At 23.3% G+C, this 25129-nt stretch overlaps 3 protein-coding genes across 7 annotated transcripts in view; 1 reads left to right on the top strand and 2 right to left on the bottom strand.

Moving 5' to 3' along the window:
- The window catches only part of LOC127282468 (adenosine receptor A1-like), a 79677-nt gene extending 73963 nt beyond the window's left edge, over positions 1-5714 (bottom strand). The window contains exons 1-2 of one of the 3 annotated variants that reach the window (XM_051306719.1): positions 5632-5714; positions 4650-4929 (exon numbers count right to left, since the gene is read on the bottom strand). The gene's annotated coding sequence lies outside the window, so the exon portion shown is untranslated. The other 2 variants (XM_051306716.1, XM_051306718.1) reach the window with 2 other exon arrangements.
- The window catches only part of LOC127282472 (uncharacterized), a 241720-nt gene that overhangs the window by 122848 nt on the left and 93743 nt on the right, over positions 1-25129 (top strand). The window lies entirely within an intron of this gene.
- Positions 1-25129, bottom strand: part of LOC127282469 (nitric oxide synthase-interacting protein homolog) — a 181257-nt gene that overhangs the window by 87343 nt on the left and 68785 nt on the right. The window contains exon 1 of one of the 3 annotated variants that reach the window (XM_051306723.1): positions 2292-2303. The exons of the other annotated variants lie outside the window; for them this stretch is intronic. The gene's annotated coding sequence lies outside the window, so the exon portion shown is untranslated. Of the gene's footprint in view, positions 1-2291; positions 2304-25129 lie in introns of those variants that run through there. 3 annotated transcript variants of the gene reach the window in all.

The following is a 25129-nucleotide window of genomic DNA, read 5'->3' as shown; positions in this document are numbered from 1 at the left end:
GTTGAAAATTTTATAATCAAGTTTTATTTCACTGAAGTAATAATCCATATATGGATAATAAGATATATATGTTCATTAAAATACAATTTTATGTTAAATGAGTTGCACCAAATGCAGAGAATATAATTAGAGATCATTTCTTTCTTTTTTTTTTCTTTTTTAGAAAGAAGTTTTCTTAATAATAATGTAATGAGTTTAAATTTGTGGTTTATACCTCAAAAATGTTAATTCAATCTATCTTGATTAAAGAGAATGTTGAATATTTTTAACCCTTCGTTGAACATCAAAGATACAAGACGTCGTGTGTTTAATTAATTATTTAAAATTTTGTTTTCTCAAAAATTTTAACAAACAATTTTTTTTCAAACGTAATAATTACACTGAAAAAAAAATTTATTTCTTTTTGACTATTATCAAATAAATATATTTACTTGAATCAAATAATTTTTATTTGAATCAATAATTTCTGTATTTTAAACCAATATAATTTTTATTATTATTTATTTAAATTTTAAATTATTATTAATAAAATAATTGAAATATTATTATTATTATTATTAAATATTTTAATTATATTATTATATTTTACTATTACAATTTGATAATCAAACTAAATTCTTACGGTAAATTTAATCTCATTTCCGAAATCCAGTTCAAAATAATTAAGTCTAATTTTATTACACCTACATTCACGTGTTGAGATTATCACACGATTTTATCTAATGGATCATAATTTGTTCTCACTTTAAAATATATTTGCATTAAATAGATATATATAATGCACAAAAATTTTGTAACAAAAGATTTTTTAAATCAAAAATGTTATTTTTTTTTTATTTTTTTTTCTTTTTAGAGATTATACATATAAGTTGTTTGTATATATAAAACGGGTTATCGTATTTCTTCTTGTGGTGCTTCACAAACAAATTTTTTGGTTTTATTTTGTTTTTGTTGTTATTCTCTCAAATCGGTCATTATATTATATTACAATTCCTACTGTATTGTGTTTCTTGGCAAACAAAAATTTAAGCCCAGAGAGAAAAGGGATCAAATTTTATGCTGGTCTTATTTTCGCATATAATATTCTATACTCTTTTGAAAAAGCTTAATCGCAAAATATTTCGCAAAAAACAATAGTTTTCAAAATAATTTTTTTTTACTATTGAAATAATAAGCAATAAACAATTAATTTAATTATTTATTTATTATTTATTTATTATTATTTATTTAATTATTATTATTCATTATTATTTATTTAATTATTATTATTTATTATTATTATTATTATTATTATTATTTATTATTATTTATTATTATTATTTATTAATATTATTACTTAATTTTTTAATTTAATTAACAATAAAAAAACAATTTTTATAATTTTATTTCAAAATACTGTGAAAAATTTTTCCATCTTACTTTTAAATTGAGTATTATCAAAAAATTTTGAAAAAAAATTTTAATCTTTATATATATATATAAAAGTGGACATGTTGAAAAGTATTGATTGTGGAGGCGTCGAAGGGTTAGAGTATTCTCACTACTCCATTCTTCCGCTGAATCTTCTCGCTTATTGGCTCTTTATATTGTTACATATGGGGGAGAGTGGGCAACAGTGGATCAGTGGTTTACAGTGAATCATTTTTAGTTTTTTGGAAAATAAATTACAAAAATGCTACGCAAAAAAAATAAAAAAAATAATAATAATAAATAATATATATATAATAATAATAATAATATTAATAATATTAATAATAATAATAATAATAATAATAAATAATATATAATGTGTTATATTTTATATAATAATAATTTCTCTGGTATGATTTAAATAATTATACCACCATCGATACAGTTGTTACAAAATTATAACACACAGTCTCTCTCTCTCGATAAAAAGTTATGTTTATTATACTCATTAAAATGCACTCGAATTATATATTTACGTACAATGTGTGTGGATATATCTTATTGTATCACCACAAACTATGTGCGTAGATCAAAGATCATAATGAACTTAATGAGAAACTTCTGCTTTGATATAAAAAAAAAAGAAAAAAAAAATGAGGAACTTCCTCTATGCATTAATTTGATTTTTCCGTCTGTAAATAATGACATTCATTATGTCGCACACATGTGCGGGATGATAAAAATTTATAGTTTATTTAATCTGTGAAAAAATTTTTAATACCTAATTTCATTTATATACATAATAGATAAAAAATTAAAATTTTTTCTTTGTTAACTCTTCTTTTTCTTAATTAATTAATTAATTAATTAATTAATTATAATTATAATTAAAAAATTAGAATTACAATTGTAGTTACAAATTTGATTCTATTTCTCTAAGGCTTACGATAAAATGAAATATTCATTGCCATGTGTATTACAAAATATATATGTTTATATGCCGAAAAGTATTTCAAAACCTGATTTTGAATTTTTATTACTAATCTTTTATGAAAGTTCACCTGTAGATCGGAGTTAATGTTTCCGCATCTAATTATAACGAGATAAATGTGTTCTTGTTCATATATTTTTGTAAATAGTCATGTATAAGTATACATGTCCATGTGTGTATAAGCAAACCTGTAATTAATGTAACATTATTCGCCGTAATTTATATATTCATGTGCTTGAAACTTTTTCCGGATTTATTATATATATATATATTTTAATTATATATAAATATACATCAGGTAACATCTGTCTATAAAATAAAACCTGATTTTCTTAATGTTACAGTAATTTTTTAAATTTAAAAAAAAATTTTATTTATTTATAATAATACTACTAATATTTATAATAAATAAATTTATTATATAATAAATAAATTATAATAAATTTATAATAATACTATATTTATAATAATACTTATAATAATAATAATAATAAAAATAATAAAAATTAAAGTAATAATACAATCAATAATAATTAATTATTAGTACTGAATAAAAATAAAATAAATTTGTAATAATTGATAATTGTAATAAATAAAAATTAGTAATATATTTAATAATAATTATTATCTGATATTAATTATTTGATAATAATTAAATTAAACTAAAGTATTAATATTTGGTATTTATTGATTTAATAAATATTTGAAATAATAATAAATCTTAATAAATTCGAATAACGAAGTGTCAATAAAAGATGAGAATATTTAAAGAGATAATTTTTCTTTTATTCATACTCATCTTCACATAAAAGTAAATAAAACTGACGCCATTGACTTCATGTATGCGTGGTTACAGCGCATCCTCGTAGCCATTTTGGAAATTTTTTTTTTTTTTTTTTTTTAAACTCAAGTACTATTTTATTTTTGGTACAAGTTCGATATATCAAGTAAAAATATTTTATCAATTATTTCAATGATGTAATTATTATTATTATTATTATTTTATTTATTTATTATTATTTTTGGTACAAGTTCTATATATCAAGTAAAAATATTTTATCAATTATTTCAATGATATAATTATTTATTATTATTATTATTGTTATTGTTATTGTTATTGTTATTGTTATTATCTTGTTTATTGGGTTTTTTTGGTTCATTTTTGTTATACACATATGAAAAATGTGGCTATTGTTTTTGTTTACAAGAAAAAAAAAATATATGGTATTTATTGTCTCAACTTAGATGCATTGAATAGAAGTAAAAAAAACATATTCTTCCTGGATAGAACAATGCATGTTGTTCTTGTGATAATAATTGTTTCTTGAGAGACAATATCTACGCCCTCCTCTTCTATATATATATATATATATATATAATAAAACAATGTCACCTTTTGATAAAGGAAAATGTCCCTTCATTTTTTTACGATAAAAGTCGTGTTTCGTATGAAATTCTTTCCTATATCGTACACAATCAAAAAAAAAAAATCTAATTTTTATGGTAAATGTAACAAATATAGTGATTTTATAGGAAATTTATTTGAAAATTTTTAAATAAATTAATTATAATTATTTAAATAATCAATTATAAAATAATTAATTACAGAATAATTAATTTATATGTAAATAATTAATAACAGAATAATTAATTTATATGTAAATAATTAATTACAGAATAATTAATTATATGTAAATAATTAATTATAGAACAATTAATTATATGTAAATAATTAATTATAGAACATTTAATTACATGAAAATAATTAATTATAATTATTAAATCGATTAACTATTATTAGATATAAAAATTTAGAAAATATTTAATTATTTTGTTATCATAAACAAAAGGTAGTAGAGTCGTAATATTCAAAAAGATGAATTGTTATATAAATTGATGTGTAAGTTAACGTAGCTGTATGGTTAAAGTACAATGCTCGCGTTCCAAGGGTCCTAGGTTCGATTCCCCATGAGATTTTTCAAAATTATTCTCCAGTGTTTTATATTGAAAATGGGGTCTAGGAGGCAAATAATTATAGGTTATGTTTATGATAGTTTTACCCTTCAAACTATCATGAAACATAACCTATAATTAATGTTTCTTTCTTCAGAGGGCGCCGCATATATAAACAATATTTTAATATCAATTACATATTAAAATAGTAATAATAAAAAAAAGTAATATTAAAAAATAGTAATTAATAAACACCATAAAAAAATGGTTTTATAAAAAAAAAAAAAATGCTTACCCTGTTTATCTTCGTTGAGAAGAAAATTCAGGTTTACTTCTTCCCTAATATGTATATTCTCTCAAATGCATGTAAGTAGTCTTGAATGTTTATCATTTCACAATCACCCACCCCTCGTTATGCAATCCCTATTATATTGTATATACATATATAAAGTAAAGATGTGTGGATTTGATAATGTATTGTGTTCATGTTGAAAGCCCATTTATGGAAATGCTGTGGTTTGACGTACTAGTTCCTATAAAGCCTCCTTCACTACCACTGATGCTGTTCAAGGTTCCTGAAACCAAATGCATGTCGAACATGCAATTTTTTTTCTCTCTCTCTCTTTCTCTTTCCCTCAAGCACAAATTTTTTATTTAAAGAATCGAATTTAATTTCCAAAAAAAAGAAAATTAAAACGGTTTAAAAAAAAAATTTTTCTTCCTTTTTTTTTTTGAAATTGCTATTCAGGAGAAATTCTGAACTGTTATTTAAATGTCAGGAAAAAAAATATCTGGGTTTCGTGATCAAATTATAAAATTCTTATTAAAACCGGTTTTTGAAAAAAAAAGAAATTTAAGAATCTAAAGGGATGATAAAAGAGGTAGTCATTTTTTTGAGAAGAGGTGACAATTTAAATCACACATATATATACACACGTGGTTGATCGCACGTGTGTTTTTTGTGTACATATATATATATATATATACATATGCGGTTCATCTGTTCTGTTTCGAGTGCTCGGATCGTCACCGCAGTAAGTTTATTGTAACTTAACCTCAAAATACACTGGCGCCTATGGCAGCGACATCAGTCGTTAATAAATGATAAGCATTATCGCGACCCGGATGAAATAGAGGTTCTAGGGATGTATCATATATATTTATATATATATATATAATGATCCTTAAGGTTCAGATTTTTGTTTTTTTCATTGTTTATTTAAAAACTATTTTGTTCTCGTTTTTTTTTGCAACTGATTTTTTTTCAAAATTCTCACTAATTTTTTGGGAGATTTTTTTTAATTTTTAATTTTTTTTTTGTTTTGAAAAAAAAGAACCTTCGCGATTCTGACAGCGGCGCTTTCACCGGTTCACTGAACAGAACAGCGAAACGCACGACCTCCTGGACGAGTGAGAGCAGAGCTTTCGATAAGCGCAAGCGCAAAAGATGGAATTTCTTATTTTCCCTTGCCGCCGGCGCGGCAAACCCACCCATATCTCACTGGATTACATTTTATGTCAAAAACTGATATGATTCATCATCATCATCATCATCATTATTATTATTATTCGTCAATTTTTTGAGATTTACATGAATTATTTAAAAAATGAATTGTTTTTCCAAAATGAAAAATAATTCTAAAGTGTAAAAAAAAAAATGATTCTTTTTTTTTTTGTTTAATTTAATAAAACCCATGTTCGCCAGGAGGATGCGTCCCTTGGAAATTTCGATTTTGTATATATATATAAGAATCGAGCTTTAAATCTCCCGGAGATCCAAGTATTTGACCTAGTGTCCATATTGATTTTTCAAAGAGTTCTATATTTTCCCGGTGTGAGAGTATAAAATGCATAAAAATAATAACCCAACTTTTGCTGGGGAATATATAAATGTGTATGTATGGTATATAACATGGGTGTGTCTACACTATTGATTAATGGAGGGGTTATTGTGGATATTGATATCTGATGGTTGGAAAATTTTATTTTATGGAAAAAGGGGTGTCAATTCCAATACCACTTTTTTTTTTTTTTTTTTTTGCTATGATAAAGTGCATATTGTTTTTTTTTAGAATTAGATTTTGTTTTGTTCATTAGATAATTTACTTGTGGAAATGTTATACAAAAAAAAAAAATTTATTTTATTATTTTATTATCATATTTTATATAATTATTATTAATAATAATATTATTATTATTGGTATTATTATCAATTTATAATATTGAAATAATAGGTATTAACATTTTTTTGTACATACACTGAAACTCGTGTTAGTGAGACGCACTTTACTGAATTGTGACATTTTTTTTGTCTCAGTAACAAAAGTGTGAAAATTAATTATTAATTATCACTTAGGTAGCGCGTGTAAAATTATTAATTTTATTATTGCTTACATACACTGAAACTCGAGATATTGAGACACGCTTGAGTCTCAGTTACAAAGGTTTGAGTGTATTTTTTATTTATTTACTCTCTAAATTTGAATTAGTAAAAATGTTTACTAATTTAAATTAGTGACTCATTTTTTGCTTTAGAATTAGTTAAATTTTATTAATTGTCAGTAAAAGTTACTAAAAATTAGTAAAAGTTACTAAAAATGAGTAAAATTTTACTAATTGAGAAGCAAAAAGTGACTCACTAATTCAAATTAGTAAACTTTTTTACTTATTCAGATTAAGAGAGTATTTTAGTTATTTTAATAAAATTTTATTGTTTACATACACTGAAACTCGAGATATTGAGACACGCTTGAGTCTCAGTTACAAAGGTTTGAGTGTATTTTTTATTTATTTACTCTCTAAATTTGAATTAGTAAAAATGTTTACTAATTTAAATTAGTGACTCATTTTTTGCTTTAGAATTAGTTAAATTTTATTAATTGTCAGTAAAAGTTACTAAAAATTAGTAAAAGTTACTAAAAATGAGTAAAATTTTACTAATTGAGAAGCAAAAAGTGACTCACTAATTCAAATTAGTAAACTTTTTTACTTATTCAGATTAAGAGAGTATTTTAGTTATTTTAATAAAATTTTATTGTTTACATACACTGAAACTCGAGATATTGAGACACGCTTGAGTCTCAGTAACAGAGGTTTGAGTGTATTTTATTTATTTTAATAAAATTTTATTATTGTTTACATACACTGAAACTCGAGATATTGAGACACGCTTGTGTCTCAGTAACAGAGGTTTGAGTGTATTTTATTTATTTTAGTTATTTTATTTATTTTAATAAAATTTTATTATTGTTTACATACACTGAAACTCGAGGTATTGAGACACGCTTGTGTTTCCGTAAAAAAGGTTTGAGTGTATTTTATTTATTTACTCTCTACATTTGAATTGGTAAAAATGTTTACTAATTTAAATTAGTGATTCACTTTTTGCTGTAGAATTAGTTAAATTTTACTAATTGAGAAGCAAAAAGTAAGTCAATAATTCAAATTAGTAAACTTTTTTACCAATTTATATTTAGAGAGTATTTTAGTTATTTTAATAAAATTTTATTGTTTACATACACTGAAACTCGAGATATTAAGACACGCTTGTGTCTCAGTAACAGAGGTTTGAGTGTATTTTATTTATTTATTTTAGTTATTTTATTTGTTTTAATAAAATTTTATTATTTGTTTACATACACTGAAACTCGAGATATTGAGATACGCTTGTGTCTCAGTAACAAAGGTTCGAGTGTATTTTATTTATTTTGTTTATTTTAATAAAAATAAATTTTTAGTCATTTATTATTTTTTTAAAATTTTTATTGAATATACACATACATTTTTTTAACATAGAAAAAACTTTTGTCTCAGTAACTGAGATTCCAGTGTAATTAAAATAAAATTTTCATTTTTTTCCTATAACTGTTGATATATTTGCTCAATATTGTGAATTGGATTAAATGAATTTTTTTGATAATATATTGAGTTGAAAATAAAATATTGTAGTTTCTTTTTTCTTTTGGATTTTAAATCATTTGTTTTGAAAAATGATTCTAAATATAGAACTTTGCTGAAAAGAATTTTATTTCATTTTTTTAAGTATATAGAGATTTACTGACTGACGTCTTTCAATTTTCATATCAAACGGCGGGAGATGTTAACTTTTGACATAGCTGATGCCAGCTAGTTAATTGCTTATTAAACCTGACGGCTCGAAATAAGAACAGGTTCATGCTTTCAAAATATAACCTTCTTTCATGTCAAAGAGATTTCAGAATACGAATATTTAATACGATTTATATAATAGAAATTATAATATTTTTTTTGTATTCTGCGAATTTTCATAGATTCTTTAATATACAACTATTATAAATATAATGTAATAATTATACACGGAGAAAAATAAATTTGTTACTATTATTGATATTATATATTAAAATTCTATTCTATTCTATTTTTTTTCTAGTATATTTTTTATTTATTTAAGTAATTATTTAATATATTAAAATTCAATTATTAATTATATATTATTATAATTTTAAATATAATTTTAAAATAGACAGAAACAAAAACTTTTGTTTTCTTTGGGGAAAAAAAATATTTTTTAAAATTAGCGAGAGAAAATGAATGTTTGTCTAAAACAAACGAGAATTCCGATGAGAGAACTTTACTCGACATATCTTTTTGGTTCGTTACACCGCAAGTCCAATTAAAAAAGAGAACAGAAATTTTTTTGGCAATTTAGAATTTTTGAGAAAATAGAAAAAAAATTATTCTCACTAAAAGTGCGAGAAACAAAAAAGAAGAAAATTTACAGGTACTAGAATGTGCGTGAAAAAAAAAAAATTTGGTATTTTTTTAAATAAATAAATATTTTTTTATCTATAAAAATATAGTGTATAAAAAAATATTTGTTTATGCAATAATAAAATTTTTATTTGAATCAAATAAAATGTATTTGAAATAAATATTTTTTTGAATCAAATTAAATGCATTTGCAATAAATTTTAATTCTAAAAGAAATATATTTTTTATAATATAAATAGTATGACATTTTTTTTTTTTTGTTGAAAAATTAAGTTAATTTGATAACTATTTTAAAATCATAAAGAAAACTGATTCTGCACATGACTAGACAGCTCTTCATCATTTATTCAGGTCATTCTAGGGGAGAATACCGTGCAATGTAATCAATCAATAAGCCAATGGCCAGGGTAGCAAAAAAAAAAAGAAATTTTTAATAAAGAAAATGTAATGTACATCTAGAAATGTAAAGAGAAACTTGATAACATTTTTTAAAAAAAATTATATGGATACCAATAGTCCACTTTTCTACAGGTATTCAAGGCTAAAAAGGTTAAATAAATAAACAAATAAATAATTACTGATAATAATGAGAAACTATCAGAGGAGAAAACTTGTTTGAATTTATAATTTTTGAAAAAAATTATAAACTTTTTCTCTGCATAACTTTCACTGTAGTTGTCGTTACCGTTATTGAAGAAAGTAACAATGTTACTTTGGTACTTTGAAAAAAATATTATTTAAAAATTGTCAAATTAAAATAATTTTTATTATTTTTTTTATTGTATTTTAAAAAATATAATTTCTTTTATTTTTCAGGTAAGTTCTGTCATTATTGAACTGTTTGGAATTTGGACACTAATTTTAAGAAAAACTTCTCCTTGTTTTAAGGTAAGTGCATTAAAAATTTATTTTCAAAATTTTTATTTTGCCAATTTTTTCCACTTGTATTGGAGAAACAATTATTTATTTATTATGAATAATATTTAATTGAAGAAAAATAATTATTAATTCATTTTATTTTAATAATAAATTAATTTTATTTTATTAATTAATTTAATTTAATTAACTATAGTAATTAATAAATTAATTATAATTGAGTAATTAATTAATTATAATTCGTTCATTATAATAAGGTATAATTACAATTTATAGATAATTAATAATTAATTAATTAATTAATAACAATAATAATCAATTCAGTTAATTAAAAATCAAAACAATTAATTATTAACCAATAAAATTAGTTAACAACAATAAATATAATTAATTATAATACTTAAACCAATAATTATTTACCAATAAAATTAGTTAACAACAATCAATATAATTAATTAGTGATTAATAACTAATAAATAATTAATAACTAATAATTATTAGGCTATTATCAAATAAATATTTATTTGTATCAAATAATTATTATTTGAAATGGTATTTATTTCAAATATACAGAAATTATTACTTCAAATACAGTTTATTTAATTTAATTATTTGGTTTTAAAAATTATTTGGTAAATATTTATTTGTTAACAGTCAAGTAACCGATTATTTGAATCAAATAAATTTTTTTTTCATTAATGTGGGAGAAACGAATATATAGTATATGAAAAATAAACCTAGCGGTGGCGTCTTCAACTAAAATATTCCCCCTAGTGATGGCGTCATCAACTAAAGTATTCCCCCTAGTGATGGCGTCCTCAACTAAAGCGTCCAATATTTAGAAATTAGTAACCAATTATTTGATTTAAATAAATATTATGAATAATATTTAATTGAAGAAAAATAATTATTAATTCATTTTATTTTAATAATAAATTAATTTTATTTTATTAATTAATTAAATTTAATTAACTATAGTAATTAATAAATTAATTATAATAATTAATAATTAATTAATTAATTAATAACATTAATAATCAATTCAGTTAATTAAAAATCAAAACCATTAATTTATTAACCAATAAAATTAGTTAACAAAAATAAATATAATTAATTATAATACTTAAACCAATAATTATTTACCAATAAAATTAGTTAACAACAATCAATATAATTAATTAGTGAATAATAACTAATAAATAATTAATAACTACTTAATAATTAAAAACTAATAAATAATTAATTAATGAATTATAACTAATAATTAATTAATTATTAATAAATAATTAATTAGTTGTAAATAAATTCTATAAAAATGCAAATATTATTAGAAAAGAAAATTTTTTTTGATTCCAAGAAAATTAGGTACGATTTAATTTTTAAAAATTAAAAGCGGTCAAAAAGTATATGTTTTTGTCGGTGTAAAATTATAGTTAATTATCAAATAACTGGAAATTTTCGAAGGTATCTAAATTAGAGAACATATTTGAAGGGTTAAATCAATGTGGCGTGTTACATTTTTTTTTTTTTTTAATTTTTTTTTTTTGGAAGGCGCATATTGAGAAATTATATGCTACGTTAACATATATACATGGGGAATTCAAGGTGAAGACAGTTGCGTGACACACTAAAGCAATTACTTTTTTTTTTTTCTTCCATATATCGTATTTTGTAATTCTCTCCATGGAGCTTTTATGTGATACAAACTGCCTTATATAAATCTTTTTTTCTTTTTTTGCAACCTACTAAGTAATACATAAAAGGTTCCATCGACTTTGTATTTAATATATATTTATGTTAAATATATATAATTTGCATCTCATATAACAATATTGTTCGCGTAAAAAGGTGCAATTTTATTTTCTATTTATTAAAATTTGGGCAAAAATTATGTGAATATTTTTTTTTTCATGTTAAAACAAAAAAAAATATTTCGTTTTGTGAAAACAAAATTTAAAATTTTTAATATACAAATATAAATATATATAAAAAGTACACAATGGAGAAAATAAATCTAATCTATAAATAATTAAAAAATATATAAATAATAAATAAATTAATTAATTAATTAAAATTAATAAAATTAATAAAATTAATAAAATTAATAAATAAATTGAAATTAAAAAAATTAATATAATAAATAAATAAAAATTTATATAGTTATATAATTTAAATTATAACATTTTTTAATAAAAAAAATTTTCAATTAAAAATCAAAAAAGGGAAATTTGAAAATTTCTCAAAATCACAGTGAACATTCAGTATAAAGTTTATTTATATATACAATATTCTCGAGAGTTTCTTGACACTTGCGTGAAGGCAAGGAAGTAATTCACGAGGTTTGCTGCAAGTTATTATCAAAAGCGTGATTGCCGTAGGAACTTGAAACTGTTCAACAGCACTCACAATTTCGCGGTAATCCGTTTCATGAGGATTTTGACATTAAAAAAGAAAAAAAAAAAAAAAAATCAGACGAAAAATAAAAATTACCAACGAATAACTTGATGTTGAAAATATGACGCGATTCATTTATCATTTCACTTCTTATTTGAATTTATACTGATATTTTTTTAATACATTTTTTTTAAAGTAATGAAATTTTAAAAAAAAGAAAGGTTAACCTTGGGAATTAAAATATAAATGTGCTGACAGAAAAAAGATTTCTTTGCTTCAAAGAAATTAATTTCTTTGCAAAAATTTTTCTTTGATACAATAAGAAAATTGTTATCGTTTCAAAGAAATTTTTTATTTAATTCAAATAAATGTTTCTTTTTAATAATATATCAATGTTATAGAATTTCTTTGATTTAATGCACGAATTTCTTTCATTCAAAGAAAGTTTCTTTGAATCAAAGAAATTTTTTTTGTAACTAAAAAGCTTTTTTTTATTTCAAAGAAATTTTTTTTGAAACTAAAAAGCTTTTTTTATTTCAAAGAAAATTTTATTTTTAATCAATAAAAACAAGTCAAAGAAATTGGTTTCTTTAATTAAATCAAATAAATCTTTTTTTTTTGGATGTGGCAAAAATTATAAAAATAAAATTGCCCCAATTACAGTGAAAAAAAAAAAAATTTATTTGATTCAATCGGTTATAGTTGATTATTATCAAAAAAAAAATATTTACTCCAACCAAATAATTTTTGAAACCAAATAATTTTAATTCAAACTGTTTTTGAACAAAAAAATTTCTATAAATATAAATATAAATATTTATCTGCACTGGAAAAAAGGGTTTGGTATTAATAACCAAACGTTTGGTTGGTATTTAAGCAACCAAATTTTTTTTTGTTGAATCAACAAAATTTTGGTTGTTCCAATCAAACTTTAGTTAGGACAACAAAAATCCTTTTTTTCTAATTTTGGTTGTGTCAAACAAATTTTGATTGAAACAAACTAAAATTTTGTTGATTCAACAAAAAAATTTTTGTTGCTAAAATACCAACCAAACATTTGGTTGTCAATACCAAACCCTTTTTTCAGTGTGATGCAAATATAAATATTTATCTGATGTAAATAAATATTTATCTGATGTAAATAAATATTTATCTGATGTAAATAAATATTTATCTGATGTAAATAAATATTTATCTGATGTATATAAATATTTATTTGATGCAAATAAATATTTATTTTATAATAATTAAGTAACCGATTATTTGAATGAAATAAATTTTTTTTTTTTTTCATAGAAAACTTAAGTATTTTATAAAATTTTTGTTTGCAAACATAATGAACTTTAATTATCATCAGGTGCTTATTAGAATAATCGATAAAATTAATTATATTCAAATGTTATAGAACATTATGAAGTCATATTAATAACTGTTGGGAAAATCTCCAAAGTTTCTTTAGAAAATATCACTTAATTTTCTTTCTCTCTCTCTTCTCGTGTATAACTATGGAACGAATATAACCATATAATTTACATATTCTCATATATATATATATAAATGTATTTGTATGCAGCATTTTATTTTCCTTTGTATTGTGTCTGGCAACATACCAAAATGTATAGATATATATATATTTTCTTGAAATTCGTAATGGAATGAGTACCCAAAGACTAAATTATTCGCCTCTATGAGCATACAAAGAAAGCTAATACATCAGTTTCCGAACAAATTATTACGCGCAATGAACTTTTGCAATATGAACATTGACTATTCTGTCATCGGCTTCTTTATACTCTTTTCTATATTGTAGAGTGAAAAAAAAAGTTCTTAATATAAGAAGCTTTTTATTTGACAGAAATTTTTTTTCTTTTCTTTAGTATTTGATTACTGTAAAAAAATTTTAAATCAAAGATTAATATTATTAAAAATAAAATTTTAAATTTAATTAATTTAGTTCGTTCATTAATTTAAATTAGTAAAAATTTCTACTTATATTTAGTCAATTTTTATTAAATTTTTAGTTTAAAAAAAACATTCAATAAAATAGTAATAATTAACTAAAAATTAGTGAACATTTATACTAATTTAAATTAGAGATTACTTAGATAATAATAATTAATAATAAATTAATTTTCACTACTGGAGGAAAAATATCTGTTTTTCATATCTCTCCAAAAATATTATGCTGTTATCCCTAAAGTAACTTAATTTAATAATTTAACACACTCTTTAAAATTATATTTATTTATATATTAATTAAAAAAATTTTTTATTGTCCCCAATTAAATAAATTTAATTTATAATAAAAATTAATAAATTATATTAAAATTAATTTATAAAATTTTATAGGGACTTCTCGTCTATTAATCAATTCTATATAAAAAGAATACTATTTGTCTTCAAAAATAGTGAAAATAAATTTATTACTAATATAAAAGAATTTAGTTTTGAATAATTATATTTATTACAGTTACTGTTGATAATATTCTGACAGTATTTGCATAACATGAAGTGTATGATACGATTTAAGTGCCTAAGCTAAAAAGTATCAAATCACCAATCTGATTTAATTTTATGGCTTCTTAAAAAAAAGGTGACATCGCGTTGATTTCAATCCTTATTATTGTCTTTGTAACACCTTGCAAATAAAAGGATTTTATATTAAATTATCACATCCGTCATTTTTTTTTTTTTTTATTTCTTTTTTCTGCACATGACATTTCTTGTCATCGCTGCACTGATGTCTAGTTATACGATAAACATCTCATTTATAATGAATTATGCAAAATTTTACTGAAAAATTCAGTTTAATTAAATTTAAATCAAATTCAGTTGAAAAATAAAATAATAAATAAATTCAATTTAATTAATTAAAAAGGAAATTTTAATTTAAAAAACAATAATAAATAATATTTATTACAGTAATTAATTTTTTTTGTTGGTTTTATTAATAATTAATATTAAACTAATAACTAATATTAAATATAATTTTAATTGTGAAAATAGTTTATTAAAAATATCTATAATTTTTGATAAAAATGATAAGGAATCAAAATTTTGAAATACGCACCTGTGTTCTTTGCATTATTTATTGAATTCGGTTTCGCGAAAATTTACAATTTATGTAGCAGAAATCTCTTTATTTTTTAGTTATCTATAATATGGAGAAAAAAAAATTCCACTTCGTCTATAAAATACATAAACAGGATCTGTAATATGATCACATAAAAAGGATGCATATAATTTTTTTTTTTTTTTAATTTTTTGGTCCAATGGCACGAAAAATCGCATTACAAAATTTCAATCTTGCTATATAAAAGTTTATCTAATTTTTCTCACAAGCATTTAATTTAAATAAAAATGATTTTTTTTTTGTTAAACCAATATAATTTTTTATTGTTGTGATTAGTATATTATTATTAATATTAATAATAATTCATGTTAATTTTAATAATAATTAATATTTGGGAATTATAAATTTTGAAGATTAAAAAAAAAAATGCAATAAAAAATTTTATTATTTTTTTTATATTATTCAATTTTTATATATATGATTAAGATCGATGTATTTTCAAAGATTATGTGATCATATAAAATATATGTATGTCTGATCAAATTGTTATGGCTTCAGTTTCCATGCAATATCCTGTTCCTACACATATACCTATATCTATATAGTAAACTTGTCTGACCAGACTGAGTTATAATGGGTAATCAAATCCTTATATGTGCTTCTGATTTTATTCGAGAGTAAAGATTCCCCTCTCGTAAATTTACTTCTTAATATATGCACACTCACCTGTATACATATATACTGCAGGTGAATAATATTCAATATTATTTCAAAAATGGTAAAAAAAAATTTTTAATCTATTTTTTCATTCAAAAAATCTGAATTTAATTTTTTAAAATTCCGATTTAAATAACCAAAAATCAGATCTCTTTGATTTTTTTTTAAATTTTGATTTCTACAATACATGGAAAAATCGAAAATTCTCATAGAATTTCATTTTAATTAATATTGAATCACTGAAATTATTTATTTGATTTAAATAATCGGTTACTTGGCTATTATCAAATAAATATTTATTTGTATTAAATAATTATTATTTAAAATGTTATTTATTTTAAATATACATAAATTATTAGTTCAAATACAGTTTATTTAATTTAATTATTTGGTTTTAAAAATTATTTGGTAAATATTTATTTGTTAACAGTCAAGTAACCGATTATTTGAATCAAATAAATTTTTTTTTCATTTACGTGGGAGAAACGAATATATAGTATATGAAAAATAAACCTAGCGGTGGCGTCCTCAACTAAAACATTCCCCTAGTGATGGCGTCCTCAACTAAAGTGTTCCCCCTAGTGATGTCGTCCTCAACTAAAGTATCCCCCCTAGTGAAGGCGTCCTCAACTAAAGCGTCCAATATTTAGAAATTTGTAACCAATTATTTGATTTAAATAAATTTTTTCTTCACTTATGTAGGAGAAACGAATATATAGTATATAAAAAATAAACCTAGCGGTGGCGTCATCAACTAAAGTATTCCCCCTAGTGATGGCGTCCTCAACTAAAGTATTCCCCTAGTGATGGCGTCCTCAACTAAAGCGTCCAATATTTAGAAATTTGTAACCAATTATTTGATTTAATTAAATTTTTTTCTTCAGTTATGCAGGAGAAACGAATATATAGTATATGAAAAATAAACCTAGTGGTGGCGTCTTCAACTAAAATATTCCCCCTAGTGATGGCGTCCTCAACTAAAGCCTCCAATATTTAGAAATTTGTAACCAATTATTTGATTTAAATAAATTTTTTTCTTCAGTTATGCAGGAGAAACGAATATATAGTATATAAAAAAAACCTAGCGGTGGCGTCTTCAACTAAAATTGAAGCAAATAAAATTTATTTGGCTCTGAGATAATTATATATATATATATATATATATATATATTTTCTCTAGTTGTATTATCAAAGAAATATGTATTCATATCAAATAATTATTACTTTATTATTATATATTTATTTTTTTATAATAAAAAAAATAATTAATAATATAAAATTAGTTGGCAATAGAGATTTAAATTTCATCGTATATGAAAATGTGTTATCTCAAAATATATATAACATTGGTACGGTCACATCTTCAACTTTATATATTATTACGAATGAGAAATGTAAATTAGAGTTTTTGAATTTAATTATAAAATTTATATGAGACGTGGCAACTTTGCATTTCATGAATTCATAATACATTACATGCAAAATGTATATATGCGATGAAAAAAGAATTGTAATTTTTCACTTTCTCTAAATATAATATTATATATATGATAAGAATTTTTAATTTAATTTAACATTAGTTGATTTTTAATGTAAAGAAAACAAGGATTCTATTTAGATAATTCAAGTATATATTAATGTTTTAGTTAAAGATTTATATAACCAGAAAATGGTTTGTATAGCAGTTAACGTGGAAGCATTTACAGTCGTGCAGAAATATATATATATATATATATGTGTGCCTCTACTTTACCTTTAAATTATGTTTCAGCTGCTGTGAAGTTGTGTGCTTAAACATCTTTGCATCTCATTTTTCTTTATAATTTACTATAATCTCATTCTTTAGTAAATTTTAAAAAAATTATATATATAATTTTCTGCATCGTTTACTGTATTTAATATATCACTCTATAAAAAAACTGACTACTGGCGCAGTACTGGCGCTATACTGGTACCAGTACCGCGCCAGTAGTGAATTTTGGCAATTTTTGAGTAGGGTACACCCACTCTCTAAATCTGAATTAGTAAAAATGTTTACTAATTTGAATTAGTGACTCACTTTTTGCTTCTGAATTAGTAAAATTTTACTAATTATTAGTAACTTTTACTAACAATTAGTAAAATTTAACTAATTCAGAAGCAAAAATTGAGTCACTAATTCAAATTAGTAAACATTTTTACTAATTCAGATTTAGAGAGCAGAGAAATGTTCTATTTGAAACAAATATATAATATATTTGAGTTAAATAAACGTATTGTATTTGTCTCAGCCCATTTATTTGGCGTAAATAAAATTTTTTATTTAAATCAAATAAAAAATTTATTTGAATCTTATAAATATTTATTAGGCTGTGAGACAAATATGTATACCTTTTTTTCTGAGTGTAAATACTAAAATGTGAATTTGAACTAAATTTTGTTTTTAACTGTCCCTCCGAAAGGGACCTTAGCTGCAAAAAATTTTAGGTTATATTTAGTGGTAGTTTTATCTTTAATAAACGTTCATTTTTAATATTACCTAAAATCAGTTTTTGAATATTTTAAATCAAATAAAAATTTCATTACTCTTTGTGTATTTTCATTCTTAACAAACATAACCTAAAAATTTTTGCAGCTAAAGTCCTTTTTATCGTAGTCACATAATTCGAAATTTCCAAAAAAAATTCTTTTTATTAAATTTTTTTCTAATAGATACTGTTACAACCATTTCCTAAATGTAGAGGACTTCCTTTTGAAGTATATATATATAAAAGGAAAAGTTGTATCATATATCTGAAATTCGCCGTAATGGAGATTAATTTTGCACAATGAGTATAAATAGATATATATAGTAAAAGAAACTTTTTTCGTGAGTGGAGAAAACTTTTCAAGTATAGTAATATTTAACATACTCTTAAAGGTACATATATATATATATATATATATATATATATATATATATATATATATATATATATATATATATATATATATTTGTTGTAACAACAAATGTGTGTACGATAAATTTTACCTTGGGGCAATCATTTTAACATACATAATACTCCCGTGGGTTCTAGTAGAGGATCAATTTGGAAACTCAGACTTAATCGTTAATCAATAATTAAGCTCTTAATCCTAAATCTGATTGGTTTACCAAGGGATTAATTGTTGGTTAAGCTACTAATTGCATTGACAAAACCAGCCTCCTAATACAGAGACTGAACATAATATTATTATTTTTCTATATAGAAAAAAACAATTTCATATACCTATATTTATTAATCATTTTTTAAAATGATTTTAAAAAATAATTTTTTTCGAATCTACAAAAAAAAAATTATATTTATATATAGGTATAGTTTTTTTTTCATATAAAAAATATTTAATTTGATTCGTGTGTGATATTTTAAAATAGAATAAAATCCAAAACAGTCTATATGGCACATTGCCAATTATATATGTTGGAATTATCGTTCGGCAATGTGCCAAAATTTTTAGTTATAAGACACACACTGTAAACTAAAGTTTGACTAGAGTCTTGTCGTGACATGAACTTTAACGAACTTATTCAATTTTTTTTTTTGCTCTCTCTAAATATATACATATTATAGTGTTACACTGTTATCTTTATAGTGTTATACACACGAGTGAAAAAGTGATGGTGAGTGAAAAGGAAAAGGTGTCCAGAGAGAGTGAACTACAAAAAAATTGTCACTTTTTGATAGAACGCACAGCATCCGAGGTACGATGGACCAAAAATTGTGAAATTTTCGAGATAAACACTTGAGAATAGCAGAAGAGTTATCCCCAGACAGTGCTCTACAAAAAATACATAAGGCACTTTTTGATAAAACGCACAGCATCCGAACTACGATGGACCAAATGGACCAAATATTTCAAAATTTTCGAGATAAACTCTCAAGAATAGCAGAAGAGTTATCCCCTGACATTGCTCTATAAAAAATGTATGACACTTTTTGATAGGACGCACAGCATCCGAACTACGATGGACCAAATGGACCAAAAATTTGGAAATGAAAAATTTTAGAGAATAGCAGAAGAGCAATCCCCAGATGGTGATCTACAAAACATTTATGGGGTACTTTTAGATTTAACGCACAGCATCCGACCTGCAATGGACCAAAAATTTTGGAATTTCAAGATAAAGTCTCGAGAATAGCAAAAAAGTTATCCCCAGACAGTGCTTTACAAAAAATGTATAAAGCACTTTTTGATAGGACGCACAGCATCCGAGCTATACGATGGACCAAATGGACCAAAAATTTCGATATTTTCAAATTTTCGAGATAAACTCTCGGGAATAGTAGGAGAACAATCCCCAGATAGTGTTCTACAATAAATATATGATACACTTTTTGATACGACCAACAGCATCCGAGTGACGATGGACCAAAAATTTCGAAATTAAAAATTTTTGAGAATAGTAGCAGAGCAATCCTCAGATTGTGATCTACAAAACATTTACGTTAGATTAAACGCACAGCATCCGACCTACAATGGACCAAATGAACAAAATATTGCGATATTTTCAAATTCTCGAGATAGACTCTCAGGAATAATATAGGAGATTTATCCCCAGATAATTTTCTGGAAAAAATATATAGGATATTTTTTGATTAGACATACAGCATCCGAGATGGACCAAAAATTTTGAAATTAAGTCTTGAGAATAGTTTGGGAGTTATTCCCAGTTATAAAAAATGTATAATGCACTTTTTGATAGGACGCACAGCATCCGACCTACGATGGACCAAATGGACCAAAAACTTCGAAATTTTCGAGATAAAGTTTTGAGAATAGCCAGGGAGTTGTTCTTAGTTACAAAAAATGTACATGGCACTTTTTGATGCACAGCATCCGAGCTACTATGGACCAAAAATTACGAAATTAAAAATTTTCAAGATAAAATCTCGGGAACAGTAAAGTTACCAATAGATAGTGCTTTACAAAAATTGTATAGATCACACTTTGATAGGGCGAACAGCATCCGATCAACAATGGACCTAAGAGGGAAAAAAAATCTCGAAATTTAACATTTTTGAGATAAACTCTCAGGAATAGAAAGTATATTCCGAGATATATACTCTATAAACAAATTTAGAAATAAGATTCTAAAATTATTTAAAAATAATCTCCTTATTTAATCTTAAAATAGAAAACCAATTGTAATATAGTTATAAAACAGTGTTGAACGTTATAATATATTATTACGTTATTTAATTTTTATTTTAAAAAACGTATAATATTTTAACATTATATATTATACATTATTAAGCTTGTTAATTTGTGAATTTCCTCTATTCGCCAAGTCAATTTAATTATATCTTGAGATATTCAACCGTAAGACAGTCTTCATTGATTGTCAGTTATCATTAAATTGCAGATAATCAAATTATATATATAATACACGCGCATCTCAGGTGTTTGATTATCATATATAAATGTCTCTTTACGCTTATGATCAACTGCATAGCTAATTTATAACGCTTCTCGTTATCTCATCGTCACGAGAAATTTACTAATTATATGAAAATATTGATATAGCGCTTTAGTCCTCCTTTTACGGAAAAAAAAGTAAATTTATTATCACCATGAATAGATAATATTTGTTTTTAAAGAACGTAAATTTTGTTTTTTTTTTTGCATTATGAATTAATTAACAAACAAGAGATGAAAAAATATAATAAGAAATATATTAAATATAAAATTTATTATTCACTTCTTTTTTGAAGTTATAAATAATAATTAATAAATCATAAGGTGTATGTACGTAAAATTTATGATTAACATTAGATATATTTGACTTTATATGTATATTCGTTTGCTTGTGTATCATCATTATTAAATTGATATTATACCTTTGATGGATGTAAATATAATTTACATAATGGATATTTTCTTTCTCTTATGTGCGTAATGCGCATGTATAATTTGTGGCATAAAATATCTCCATTATTAGTTCTGTGACCTAGTGGGACAAACAATTCCTGGTCGTTGACACTAAATCTATTTTTGTACATATTGTTTTTATAAAAAGATTTTTGAAATCACTTTAAATAAAGATAATTTAAAATAATACTCACTTGACATAAATATATAACTTTAACATAATATTCACCTGAATTTTAAATTGGGATAAATATCACTTGACACAAAATTCACTTCAAATTTCACTTAGCATAAATATCACTTAATTTAAAAAATACTTGGCATAAATATTTCTTAATTAAAAAAATACTTGGCATAAATATCAATTGATATAAAATTCGTGTTAATTATCACTTGGCATAAACATCACTTAATATAAAACTCACTTGGTATAAATATATTATTTAGTAAAAGACTCACTTGGCATAAATATCACTTATCATAAGACTTATTTGGCATAAATATCACTTGACACAATATTCGCTTTAATTTTCACTTAGTATAAATATCACTTATGATATAACACTTGGCATCAATATCACTTGATACAGAGGCATAAATAACACTTGACATAAAATTTACGTTAATTATCACTTGGCATAATCAACACTTGATACAAAATTCGCCTCAATTTCACTTAGCACATGAATATCACTTGATGGAAGACTTGGCATAAATATCACTTGACATAAATTCATGTTAATTTTCGTTTGGTGTAAATATCATTTAATATAAAACTGACTTGGTATAAATGTACCATTAAGTAAAAAGACTCACTTGGCATTGATATCACTTATCATAAAACTTATCATAAATATCACTTGATATAAAATACACATTAATTTTCAAGGTAAATTTTATGTCAAGTGATATTAATGCTAAGTCTTACGATAAGTGATATTTATGACAATTGAGTCTTTTACTAAATGATATATTTATACCAAAGTGAGTTTTATATTAAATGATGCTTATGTCAAGTGATAATACACATGAATTCTATGTCAAGTGATATTTATGCCAAGTCTTCTATCAAGTGATATTCATGTGCTAAGTGAAAATTAAGGGGAATTTTGTGTCAAGTGTTGATTATGTCGCAAGTGATAATTAACTTAAATTTTCTGTCAAGTGATATTTATGCCAAGTGAAAATCGAGGTTTTTCTTATATCAATTGATTGTTATGCCAAGTAAGTCTTATGATAAGTAATATTTATGCGAAGTAAGTCTTTTACTAAATGATATATTTATACCAAGTGAGTTTTATATTAAGTAATGTTTATGCTAAGTGATAATTAACAGAAATTTTATATCAAGTGATATTTTTGTGCCAAGTAGGGCTTATATCAAGTGATATTTATGCAAAGTAGGTCTTTTATCAAGTGATATTTATGTCAACTAGGACTTATATCAAGTGATATTTATACCAAGTTGGTCTTATAGCAAGTGATAATTATGTCAACTAGGACTTATATCAACTGATATTTATGCTAAGTAGGTCTTACATCAAGTGATATTTATGCCAAGTTGGTCTTATATCAAGTGATATTTATGTTAAGTAGGTCTTTTATCAAGTGATATTTATGTTAAGTAGGTCTTTTATCAAGTGATATTCATGTCAACTAGGTCTTATATCAAGTGATATTTATGCCGAGTAGGTCTTTTATCAAGTGATATTTTTGTGCCAAGTAGGTCTTATATCAAGTGATATTTATGTCAACTAGGGCTTATATCAAGTGATATTAATGCAAAGTAGGTTTTTTATCAAGTGATATTTATGTCAACTAGGACTTATATCAAGTGATATTTATGCTAAGTAGGTCTTATATCAAGTGATATTTATGCCAAGTTGGTCTTATATCAAGTGATATTTATGTTAAGTAGGTCTTTTATCAAATGATATTCATGTCAACTAGGGCTTATATCAAGTGATATTTATGCCGAGTAAGTCTTTTATCAAGTGATATTCATGTCAACTAGGGCTTATATCAAGTGATATTTATGCCGAGTAAGTCTTTTATCAAGTGATATTTATGTCAACTAGGGCTTATATCAAGTGATATTTATGCCGAGTAAGTCTTTTATCAAGTGATATTCATGTCAACTAGGGCTTATATCAAGTGATATTTATGCCGAGTAAGTCTTTTATCAAGTGATATTTATGTCAACTAGGGCTTATATCAAGTGATATTTTTGTGCCAAGTAGGTCTTTTATCAAGTGATATTTATGTCAACTAGGGCTTATATCAAGTGATATTTATGCTAAGTAGATCTTATATCAAGTGATATTTATGCCAAGTAAAAATTAAGATGAATTTTATGCCAAGTGATATTTCTAGTTTAATTTAAAAAAAAAATAATTTTTTTTATTAATTTTAATTTACAAATCCCAAACACAAAAAGGAATCACATCAATTAATTTTCAAACACCTTAAAACAAAGCCTTTGACAATGTTGCATGTAATGAAAACCCTATATTTCTCTTTACAAGTGAATTCAAAGTCGTTGAATCGTAGAATCACTGATGAACTATACATATAGACACAAATCTCCTGTACATATACACAAATACCTTGCAAATAGTACCTATCTGTATATATATATATAAACTACCTGTCATTCACATACAGAGAAACTGTGTACAAATGTATCTTTAGGTATACAACCTTCCCTCCTCCCCCCCCTTTTAGGTATACTCTCCCCCTGCCCTCAAAAGATTGCAGTATATGTAAACCGCACATTGAAATAATTGCAAGCATTCGATTGGTTACACAACTTTTTGTTTGTACGTTACCAAATACACGTGATTTGTTCCCTTAAAGTGTCATTCATCAACGATTGGTGGATCTAAATTTAAGTTGACCAATCAGAATGCTTCGTTTGACAAGAGAGAAGGTAAAAATTTTTCTTTTTTTGAAAAATTGGAAAAAAATATAATTTTTTTCAAAGAAATGGACAAAAAATGAAAATCGTTTTTTTTTGTATCGTTTAATTTCTTTTTACCAAGGGGGTTGATTTTTTTTGAGGGGAGAGAGAGAGGGAA

This window comes from Leptopilina boulardi, unplaced genomic scaffold, assembly GCF_019393585.1.
Source record: "Leptopilina boulardi isolate dan_hultmark-lab unplaced genomic scaffold, ZJU_Lbou_2.1 LbouV2_30, whole genome shotgun sequence".
Taxonomy (NCBI): domain Eukaryota; kingdom Metazoa; phylum Arthropoda; class Insecta; order Hymenoptera; family Figitidae; genus Leptopilina; species Leptopilina boulardi.
This window is presented reverse-complemented; position numbering and strand designations above follow the sequence as displayed.